Source organism: Pseudochaenichthys georgianus, chromosome 5 (genome assembly GCF_902827115.2).
Source record: "Pseudochaenichthys georgianus chromosome 5, fPseGeo1.2, whole genome shotgun sequence".
NCBI classification, from domain to species: Eukaryota; Metazoa; Chordata; class Actinopteri; order Perciformes; family Channichthyidae; genus Pseudochaenichthys; species Pseudochaenichthys georgianus.
In genome coordinates this window covers 2,066,706-2,079,147 of record NC_047507.1, presented here as the reverse complement: position 1 = coordinate 2,079,147, position 12,442 = coordinate 2,066,706, and positions in this window count along the sequence as shown.

The following is a 12,442-nucleotide window of genomic DNA, read 5'->3' as shown; positions in this document are numbered from 1 at the left end:
AAACAGCATTTATTCACATTTAAGTGTTACTACTGCTAGTAATGAAATACATATGATTAAAAATAATAACAATAATAATATAAGTAATAATGTAAATATAAATAACAATAATATGAATAATATAAATAGATATAACAACAATAATACTAGTAATAACAATAATAATTGTAATAATAATAACAAAAATAATAACATATCAAGATCATTATAATAATAACACTTTTATTTTTGTGCCTGAAATTAAATCACATGATCAATTAATTTGTGATTCTCTGTCCCAGATCTGTTCAACTTATTCTAAAGATATCTCTTATGCCCATTATAGAAAATACCAATAACAATTGTGCTATGAAAATAATAATAGTACAACTACTACTTCTTACACTAATTACAATATGTATAATCTTACTTCTAATAATACTACTAAGACTACTACTAATAATATTAATAATAATAAAACAAAACGTGATTGCCTTATAAGCTCCTCAAAGACATTTCATAAAAAATAAATATTATGAGACACACTGGTCCTTATTTAAACTGTTCTAAATCTTATTAGTTTAAAATGTACTCATCTTAAAAATATTCATATATTTACTTACATATTTTTTGAGTTTTTTTTGCACACATAGCCACAACCTTTTTTCATGTTTACAAATGCAAGTGAAGTGCACAATCAAATGTCCATTGCAGACAAATGGTTTACACATATTAAGTCTCTTGAACTTAAAACGTCAAGGTATTTCGGTAACACTTTAGATTAAGGTGCAGATATTCATCAACTAGTTGTTAATCAACATATTAGAGTCAAACTATAGCTTATTTATTATGAACAAGACTTCACTTTGAAATAGGGAATTCTGAGTTAGAAATACCACATTTTTAGTTATTTGACACAATTAACACTGGTGTAGTTTCATGTCTTGTTACATAAGAATAGACAATATTGGTTAAGTGTTATTATGAGAATGCCTTATTAGGCCCATATTGAGCATATTAAGACCCAAAGTCAAACACAACAACGTCCTTACTTACAATAAACAAGCACCCATTAGAGCAGGGGTGCCCACACTTTTTGGGCCGGTGGGCTACTTTTGAAATGACCAGCTCACCGAGGTCTACCAACCAAAAATAAAATCCCAAATTGCAAGGAGCTGAATAACACGTGTTATGTATACATGGGATAACTACAACAACGCTATTTGGGTTCTTGAACAGAAACAAATACATGAATACATAAAACTAAAATGGCATGTTAACCTCTCTCTATTTCTCTCTCTGTTAAGAAACACATAACAAGCAGGCTAAGAAACCACTCTCCATGTCCTGAAATCTTAAACATAAAACACAAATATAAGTACAAGGAATACAATAAATGAGTAGAACAGTCAACTTAGACATCAGACTCAAATGGGTCCTATGAACAGTCTCTCAAAGTTATAATGAAATATACATAGGTCCAATCTCTCTCTCTCTCTCTCTCTCTCTCTCTCTTCTCTCTCTCTCTCTCTCTCTCTCTCTCTCTCTCTCTCTCTCTCTCTCTCTCTCTATTTAAAAAATAGTTTTATGTATTGATTTAAATTGACATGCATCCGCTACGAAAAGTAGTCCGTTGTTACTGTTTGAACTAACAACGGCAGGAACTGCTTCAATAGTGTTTTTGAGGAGCTTTTTGATTACAGATTTGAAAACATCGTTGCTTGCACAATGTGCACAAAGTAGCACAATTGCTGCAGCCTAACAGCTGATCTCAGAGCACGCTCCCCTCTCCTGCAGGGGGGCGTGGTCAGCTGCAGCTCACAGAATCAGCCCCCTGCAAAAACAGCGCTGGAAAGAGCAAATGGAGCGAAATGAGGCATGGCATTTGATTTAATTATAAAAGGTATAATATGTGGTAAACTGAAGAGCCCTTTGGGAGCCGAAAGAGCCGGCTCTTCTTGGTGAGCCGAGCCAAATGATCCGGCTCACCAAGAAGAGCCGGAATTCCCATCACTACCCGGCACTTGACTGATGTTATATCTCTTTGCATTCTGGATTTTTTTTATTTTAATGGATGACTCGCGGTCTACCAGCACAACACACTCTCACTCCCTAAGCGTCCAATAGCGACGTTTGGTCAGTGTCCGTGGCGTCCAATTGTGACGCTCCTAGGCTCCTTCAGCGTCATAAAGAGACGCAAATAGCTTTCAACTGATTGCAATGTATTCCCATCTGCGTCGGGATTTGACGCTCATGTAAGCACGGCATTCGTTTATGTCGGCTGCCCTTAAAGGTAATGTGAGCGTCCATTCCCAGGGGTAAAGGATGGCAGAAGACACTACACTACCCAGAATCCCCAGCTATCGTTTGGACTACACCATGTGCTCTTGACAAACCCCGTGATAGTTCTCAAGCTCTGTGATTGGAGAGTGTGCTCCGAGGGTTAAGTCGATTCTCGAACAGCACTTGAAATGGGATGGAACCACGGCAGACTGTCCGAAACTGGATTTGAACGGGTCCACCGCGTCCCCCCACCCCGTCCCCAGAACTACACATGCTGGCTATTCTGTTTCGCAACATGTTCTCTATAGCACGTCTCTACTGGGAGTTGTAGTTTTAAAAGACGTTTTTGTATTTCCCATAATAAGAAGTTGCCAGTATTAAACTGTGTACATCCCTGGAGGTTTAGGGAAAAGGAAACACTCACATTTAAAACATATAATTAATAAATGGGTGAAAATTGCTTGTGCCCATTATGGGCAGTATTACTATATATACCCACATGCCAGCTAAGGTCAGAAGAGCTTTATTTAACAGCTGGTCTTATGTGTGTGACCCCTGTGATAACATTACATTACATTAATTGATAAGCCTGAAACATGCACTTGTCAAGGTTCAGAGGCACATTGTGCAAATATGGCAGTAGCCATCGATCAGCTTAAGATAAGATATACTTTATTGATCCCAAGTTGGAACATTTGCGTTACATCAGCATGTGTAGCAGTTAAATATGCAGTTGTGTTATTTGAAAATCATTTAGTAATCACATAAATTCTGTTTTATATTCAACAATTCTGTGTTCTTTATTTATTGATTGTTCAATACCTGACAAGGCCGGAGATGAAATATCTACATACATCTATAAGGTATAATACATTATGTATAATATCAGTTAAAATAAGTGCTTCAACATAGTTAACATTGCTGGAGGTATGCACAAATATTGATAGATGTCTTGTAATGCACTATTGAGGAACCTGCAACCCAAGTTTTTCATTCAGTGCAGAAACACACCACAGTTGTGTAGGCCTATATGATATGTCAATAAACCTTAGAAAATCTTGAATCTTGAAAGGGATGTGCAAAATAGTCATTACATACAGTCTTTAATTAACAATTAGTAGAGAATAACGAGTAATGAATATACTTTATAGGGATCGTATTAATATCTAATAATAAAAATATTGAAATTCAATAACATGCTTTAACCACCAGGTGCCCTTATATCAGCTGTGCACCTTTATGTGTAAATACAGCCTATCTACCAATTGGATCAAATATAAAAGTGAGCCGAATTAGTGTTGATACTGCAAGGAGACGTATTGTGTGAAAAGAAATGTAAGATGTGTTTAATGGCTGATATATTTATGATCCACGTCACGTTTTCAGTTCCTCATGTTTGTCTTCTCATCAGGGCTCTATAAATACAGAACTACGGCAGATATGTAATATGTAATGCAGCCGAACCGTGTATTACAATGCCGTTATGTGATGACTTTCAAAGAGAAAAGCAAGCACACTCGGAATAAGGTATTATTATTATTTCGGTCTGTTTGCGGTATTTGTTAATGACCGTGTGCTCTGAGATGTGAGACTGGAATTGCACAGGGGGGAAATAACGTAGGCTATCTTTAGATGCGGATTTGTTAAACTAATATGTTTAGGCTGTGGACCAACACTATACATTGACGGGGAAGGGGGGGAGGGGAGGGGGGGGGGGGGGTAGCAGGGGGGTGGGGGTAGCAAGGGTGGTGGGGGTGGGTAGCAATAAAGATAACACCATTAAACAGTTACAAACATAACAGAAATAATATCGATAGCAGCGTCCCTAGCAACCACCTGGGTAACAATGAAACGTCGCGATTTCCTGAAGTAATCTTCGTAATAACTAGCAAACTAAAGATCATGTACATCCACTGCCCACATAATCTGAAATAACAACTCATATTTCTCGCATCAAAATGACATCAAAACGCTTTTAATGGCCCAAACTAACTTTAAAATAGGCATTTTACACCTAGAATAAAACAGAAGATCGGCCATGTTTCTTTTTTCTGCAGGGAGACATTTGAAGATATCACGTGACATAGACGCCAGCCATCGGAATGGGAATGGTGAAAAAACGGGGTTTGTCAAAACAGAGCACATGGTGTAGGCCAAACGATAGCGGGGGATTCTGGGTAGTGTAGTGTCTTCTGCCATCCTTTACTCAGAAAACATATTTGTTTCTCCGAATCGAAGGGGAAAAATATACAAAAGCATTGTACACAATTAAACCAATCAATGTTGTGTAACTTAACAAGGAAATTGGTTTGTTTTTTCAGTCGATGAGTAGTGCAGATATCACTGTAAAATCAATCGACAGTAAGAGGAGTACTTACTTACGGGTTGTAAAATTCTCCGTTATCCAATGGGAATGGATGCTCACATGTGCCTTTAAGGGCAGCCGGCATAAACGAATGCCGTGCTTCCATGAGCGTCAAATCCCGACGCAGATGGGAATACATTGCAATCAGTTGAAAGCTATTTGCGTCCCTTTATGACGCTGAAGGAGCCTAGGAGCGTCACAATTGGACGCCACGGACACTGACCAAACGTCGCTATTGGACGCTTAGGGAGTGAGAGTGTGTTGACCAGCATTGCCCCCGCGGGCGACCGGTCACCCGCGGGGGCAATGCTGTCGACGTGCGGTCGACTTACTGGGCACCTCTGCATTAGAGGGTTAATAAGGACAACAACTCTTAACTAATGGCCTAGTACTTGTAGAATATGGTCATGTTGAATAAGGCCTTAATACATATTTTATAATGAATAAAGAGCCAATATACTGCTAATATTCATGTAAATTAACAGCTAGTTGATGGTGAATATGTGTACCTTAATATAAAGTGTTACCGATATTTCCTACCGAGTCATAAATTATACATTTTTCCATTTACGAAAAAACATTTCTTAATCTGAAAATAATTTATTTCCATAATGCTCTAAACACACACACACACACACACACACACACACACACACACACACACACACACACACACACACACACACACACACACACACACACACACACACACACACACACAAGCAGCCATCACATCACTGCAGTGTGTCGTGTGTTCAGGCAGTTTTTATAACGACATATGGATACAATTGGGATTATGTTTATATCAGTTTATCCAAAATATCCAAAACCAACGAGCAGCACAAGGAACACAGACCGTGGAATAACATGGAGGGGAAACAATGAACCGACATGGAACACAGGGGAAGACTAGACTAAATACACAGAAGGGTAATCACAGAACAAGACACAGCTGGGCAGGGGAGGAGAAACACACGGACAACAGGTGAACACAATCGGGTAATCAGGGAGGGAAACAGACAGGCAGGAAATGGGGGTGAACACTTTACACAATAAATCAGGAAACCCAAAGACAAGAAAAACACCAACACAGACAAAACTACAAACGTGACATAACATGAGAATCGTGACAGAACCCCCCCCTCAAGGGACGGATCCATAACGTCCCAAAAAAAAAAAAGATCCAGCAGGGTAGGTGGAGGGGGACCGGAGGGAGGACACATAACTAGGGCCAAGAAAGGGTGGGTGGAGGGGGTCTGGAGGACGGGTCTCGGGCGGACGGCCCGGGGGAAAGGCAGAGACCAAGGAGGGGGTCTGAGGCGGAAGGCCCGGGGCAAGGCAGAGACCAAGGACGGGGTCTCGGGCAGAAGGCCCGGGGGCAAGGCAGAGACCAAGGAGGGGGTCTCGGGTGGACGGCCTGGGGGCAAGGCAAAGTTCAAAAAGGGGCGAAGGCCACAGCGGGCAAACTCAGGGGGCCGAGCATGAGGGCGAAAGCAGCGGCAGGAAGAGTCAGGGGGCTGGGCCCGAGGACGAAGACCGCGGCACTCAGGGGGCCGGGCACGAGGACGAAGACCGCGGCACTCAGGGGGCCGGGCACGAGGACGAAGACCGCAGCACTCAGGGGGCCGGGCCCGAGGACGAAGACCACGGTACTCAGGGGGCCGGGCTCGAGGGCGAAGACCAGACAGCTCCGGAGGCCGGGCAGGACCCGGTGTCGGCCGAACAGGAACCGGAGCCAGTGGGACAGGCTTCGGCAGGATCCCCCACGAAAGAGGACCAGGAGTTGGCAGGACCCCCGGCGAAACAGGAGATGGTGGGGCCTCCAACGGAACAGGACAAGGGGTTGGCAGGACCCCCGGCAGAAGAGTTGTCGGCGGGACCCCCAGAGGAACAGGACATAGGATTGGCAGGACCCCCGGCAGGAGAGCAGTCGGCGGGACCTCCAACGGCACAGGACATAGGGTTGGCAGGACCCCCGGCAGAAGAGTAGTTGGCAGGACCCCAGGCAGGAGAGTAGTCGGCGGGACCTCCATCGGGACATAGGGTTTGCTGGACCCCCGGCAGAAGAGTAGTCGGCGGGACCTCCAACGAGACGGGACAAGGAGCTGGCAGGACCCCCGGCAGGAGAGCAGACGGCGGGACCTCCAACAGGACAGGACAAAGGGTTGGCAGGACCCCCGGCAGGAGAGTAGTCGGCGGGGCCTCCAACAGCACAGGACATAGGATTGGCAGGACCCCCGGCAGGAGAGTAGACGGCGGGACCTCCAACGGGACAGGACATGGAGTTGGCAGGACCCCCAGCGGAACCTCCAACGGACCAGGACATTGGGTACGGACTTGAGACGTGACTCGAGAGGGGAACTAGAGAGGGAACTCCAGAGGGGACTAGAGGAGAGACTAGAGGAGGAACAAGAGGAGGGACTAGAGGAGGAACTAGAGGAGGGAACACGAGAGGGGACTTGAGAGGGGAACTAGAGAGGGGACTAGAGAGGGGACTAGAGAGGGGACTAGAGAATTGACTGGAGATGGGACTGGAGAAGGGACTCGAGAAGGGACTAGAGTTGGTACTTGAGAAGTGACTGGAGAAGGGACTAGAGAAGGGACTAGAGAAGGGACTAGAGAAGGGACTAGGAAAGTGACCTGAGGAGGGACTAGGGAAGGGACTAGAGAAGGGACTAGAGGACGGACTATGGCAGCTGGGACCAGGACTGGGGCTGGAACCATGGCAGCTGGGGCCAGAACCATGGCTGCTGGGACCGGCACTAGAGCCGGAGCCGCTGGAGTACGGGCTGGAATCCTGGCCTTGCATCTTCCAGAGACCTTTTGGAGGCTCCGTGGACCTCCAAACGCCAGACGGGTTCCTGAGAAAAGGTCTGAGGTTGGAACTGGAGCTGCTGGAACCGGAACAGAGGCCTGGACCATGGCTGTGTGGGCCAGGTAATCGAGCAAGGAAACATAGCTCTGCGGGCCGGTACTGGTGCATGGATCCATGGCTGTGGAAACCGGAACTGAAGCCGGGATCATGGCTGTTGGAGCACGGGCTGGAATCCTGGCCCTGCGTCTCCTCGAGGCTTTTTGGAGACTCTGTGGACCTTCAACAGGACAGTAATCGGATCCCAGGAAAGGGTTAGAAGCTTGTGACAATTCTTCAGGGCTACTTGTAAAGGTTTGCAGCCACTCAGGCAACACGCTCCTGAGCCAGGGCTTGCGAGCAACCTCCCAGCATTCCTCCTTCAAAGCAGCCTCTTTACCCAGTCTAGATGAGGCGTTCTTCCAGGTGTTAAAAATGTACTCCAGAGAGTACCCAAGACATTCCGCCTGTGGGGCCAAAACATTAAAATCTGCTGAGTCCAAATTTGGTCGGTTCATTCTGTTACGGTTGGGTGAAGCAGGTAGGACTCAAATGCAGAATAACGAAAAGCGAGCTTTATTAAATAATATAAAGCTGTGGCAAAAAAAGGCAGTATCCAAAATATCCAAAATATCCAAAACCAACGAGCAGCACAAGGAACACAGACCATGGAATAACATGGAGGGGAAACAATGAACCGACATGGAACACAGGGGAAGACTAGACTAAATACACAGAAGGGTAATCACAGAACAAGACACAGCTGGGCAGGGGAGGAGAAACACACGGACAACAGGTGAACACAATCGGGTAATCAGGGAGGGAAACAGACAGAAAGCAGACAGGCAGGAAACGGGGGTGAACACTTTACACAATAAAACAGGAAACCCAAAGACAAGAAAAACACCAACACAGACAAAACTACAAACGTGACATAACATGAGAATCGTGACAGTGGCTGTGTGTGTGTGTGTGTGTGCGTGTGTGTGTGTGTGTGTGTGTGTGTGTGTGTGTGTGTGTGTGTGTGTGTGTGTGTGTGTGTGTGTGGTGCGTGCATGCGTGAATGTGTCTTTGGTACGGGGATTGTAGCCAGAATTTGCTTACCACAGCTCTTTGTGTAGTTAAAAAACATATTTTTCTACAATAAAAGCTTCCTCTGAGGGTCTTTTGTTGAAGCTTTGAATGTCTGTTGTCATATTTAATCCCCCTGACAAAATGTGTTTTCTCCTGTGTGCGGAAACACCCTCTGCAGCAGCGATATTGTTGTTTTTTTATTGTTATAAAGAGGAATGAAGAAAATACCTGGAAACAGTAACATTTATTATATTCAATTGAATAATACATTGTCAGTCCAAACTCAGATATTCACTTGTATATGAGAAATATTTGAACAAGAATTATAAATATGAAACAAAAAGAGGAGAGTACATGACACATTTCTGTGAACAAATATAAATGAATTGGAAGTAATATAGCTTGGACAGAATACACAGGGGAGATGTCTAAGACGTGTGATTTTACTAACAGATTCATGCTAAAGAGGTCCTTTTTATGCACATTTTCAGGTTAATATTTAATGCAAACATTTCAAAAAATCTGGACTACCTATGTTGCAAATGTATTATCTTTTCAATTTACACATGGCATCGATTGCACATCTCTCCGTCCTGGGAGAGGGATCCCTCCTCTGTTGCTCTCCCTGAGGTTTCTCCCATGTTCCCTTTAAACTGTGGGTTTTCTCTGGAAGTTTTTCCTTGTACGATGTGAGGGTCTAAGGACAGAGGGTCTAAGGACAGAGGGTCTAAGGACAGAGGGTGTTGTACTGTCATACTGATATTCTGTACACACTGTGAAGTCCACTGAGACAATGATGGGAAACGTCCAACTTTTTCAAGATATTTTATACTTTAAATAATCAGCTTTTTAAACTATTTTGTAACATGTAACTCAATACTTTCAGCTAGAGACTTCATTCCAACTTTAAAACGTTCACAAGACATTCAGCTATTAAACCTTTTATTCAGATTTTTCATATCTTTTACACTTTTTGAGATATTTAACTTAGTTTGGAGCTTGGTAAAGAGGCCTTCTTCAGATTCTAACATGAGTGTGTATTGCGCGGCTCGTTAAGGATTAGAGTGCGTGATGTCACAGCTAGAGTGGAGGAGAGCTTGAAATTCGCCTTAATTGTTATTTTTTAAACCTGCCTTAACTCCCAAACCCTACACTCCTTGGACATCATTTTTCATGGAAAACGTAGGAAAACCTCTCCTACGTTGATAAATAAAATGAGGCAAACATATTTAAATAAAATGCCTCTTGAGGGCATGAAGTGACACAAACTGTCAACATGTCTCCATTAAGGCCCATTGTAAATTCAGCATGATCTTTCCTCAGAGCAGCAGCTGCACAGGATCCTGACATGCTCCACACATTGACATTTTACAGATAGCTGCTACGGTTTTTAAACTATAGTTAGAAATGTAAGAGGTTTATTTCTCATTCAGAACAATTGAAAGCTCTCCTTTCACTGCACATCTCCATGGAAACCTTTGATCTCTGGGCTCACACATACACAGGTCTTTGATAACATCGTCACCATGGTAACCTTTGATCTCTGGGCTTACACACACAGGTGTTTGAACGTCGTCATCTCAAATACAAGCACACAGACTGGAGTTAAACAAACTCTCTCAGCCTATTATTTTCTGTCTGATGGAGACTTCATACTGACTTCAACATTTCAATTTCAAGTTTTCAACAAAGTCATTGCAATGCATTTGAGCTGTAACAATTTTGATTCAAATCATTTCACTTTTCTGTATTTCACCGCTAAGTTCAGCAACACACTTTCTTGGTTTTTGTAGCTAAAAGCAGCTAAAGAGACCATTCAGCTATTAAAATAGTCAGCTTTTTCTGCATTTTCAACTAAATTCAGCAACAAATGTACACAGTTTACAGCATTCACACACATTTTCAGCAGAAAATGCATTTTCTAGTTCTTCTTTTCTTTAATCTTCTTATTATTATTTCACCCAATATTTTGGCTCTCAATAACTTCAGCCTACTTTCAGCTACAGAAACCATTCAAATATCAAACATATTCAGCCTTTTCAGCACATGATGGGGAACTTTCACTTTTTTCAAATATTTTATACTTTTTGAAATATTCAGCTTTTTAAACTCTTTTTAACATATAACTCAATGGGAGGAACCTTCAAATCCTCTTTGACATACACCGTGCGCCGAATGCTACTCTTCTTCCATACTTTCCGCTAGAGACTTCATTCCAACTTTAAAATGGCCACAAGACATGCAGCTATTAAACTTGTTCTGTAGATTTGCGATATATTTGTACACTTTCTGAGATATTTAACTTAGCTTGGAGCATGGTAAAGAGGCCTTCTTCAGATGTTAACATTAGTGTGTATTGCGCAGCTCGTTAAGGCTAGAGTGCGTGATGTCAAAGCTAGAGTGGAGCAGAGCTTGAAATTCGCCTTTCATTTTTTCTTCAACCTGCCATAACTCCCAAACCCTACACTCCTTGGACATCATTTTTCATGAAAAACGTTGGAAAACCTCTCCTACAGATGTAGCGCTTCGTTTCAGACACCTACCCGTGCGGGTCCGTGATCGGCACGGGGTGGGCCCCTGCTGAAAAGGAAAACCCCCCGCAGGACTTGAAACACCCCCTTGATAAATACATTTAATTATAATGAAACCAGCTGCAATAGATCATGGATCCACCAGGGGGAGCCGTGAAAAGCTGCCACACTGAAACTCATGTGAAATAAACAGCTGATCTACTATCTGATTTTGCGGATATTTGTTAAGATCCATATATCACAGATAGGATCATATTCTGTGCTTAAGTAAGAGACATGTAATCATTTACTAAACATCACCATGTTTTTATTTAACAAAATAATGTTTAATTCACGTTGGCGTAAGTACAAAATCATCATGTTTTTAGATCAGGAAATGCATCCAGGGTCAAACAAACGATGTCCTATCGTCATCCTCACGATCATTTAATGTATCATATGTGACCCGCTCTATCGAAATCAGTCGGAAGTCGCAACGGCTCATTTCAGAATAAACGTGGATTTACGTAAAAAACAATTTTTTCAGGGTTCGGGTGTTTTGTTTGATTTTAAACAAACCAAGTCTTGGCTTTCAGAATATGAAACTTTTATTTCCAAAATCACACGATAAGTACCTTTTTGAAGCTTGTGAAGGGACGAAGACAGGCACCTCTCACTCGCACTCTGCTCTTCCAGCAGCGCCGCCCCCCTCCCTCCGGCTGACATTATGAACGTAAGAGTATAGTAATCATAGATAACACGGCAGGGTCCGTTACAGTTTGTTTTCATCTGATTTAAATTAAACAGAGTCTTGGCTTTCAGAATATTAAACTTGTTTCGGCAAATTCAGATGATAAATATAACTTTGAAGCTTGTAACGGCATAATTACAAGTGGAGAACGGAGTAATTTAACGCCACAGCAGGCACAACAACAGCCGGTGTTTCTCGTGAGGGTTTTCCCCGGGAAACAAACACAATACACACAAACGCAAAAATACACAAACACACACACGCACACACGTATACACACACACTCGCGAGCTTCCCCTCCAAACGAAAATATCTTCCCTCCGTAGTATTTTGATCATTTGCTCCACTAATAATCAATCAGATCGATGGATTCCAGAGAAGAGGAAACTTTAAAGGCCTTTTTCTCAAAATGATGACTCTGTGACAGTCATTATATAATGTGACATATTTCGCTTAATATTTGGAGTACAAAAACAATCATGATATCATTAGAAAGCTATGAATATCCTCTTTCCAACAGTGTATACAACTCAAAATGTGTCTTCGGGTCAATGCGACTGATTTCGATGGAGCAGGTCACATATGTTCGCGAGTTGAAATAAATGCACTAAATTTAATCCACGTGAGTT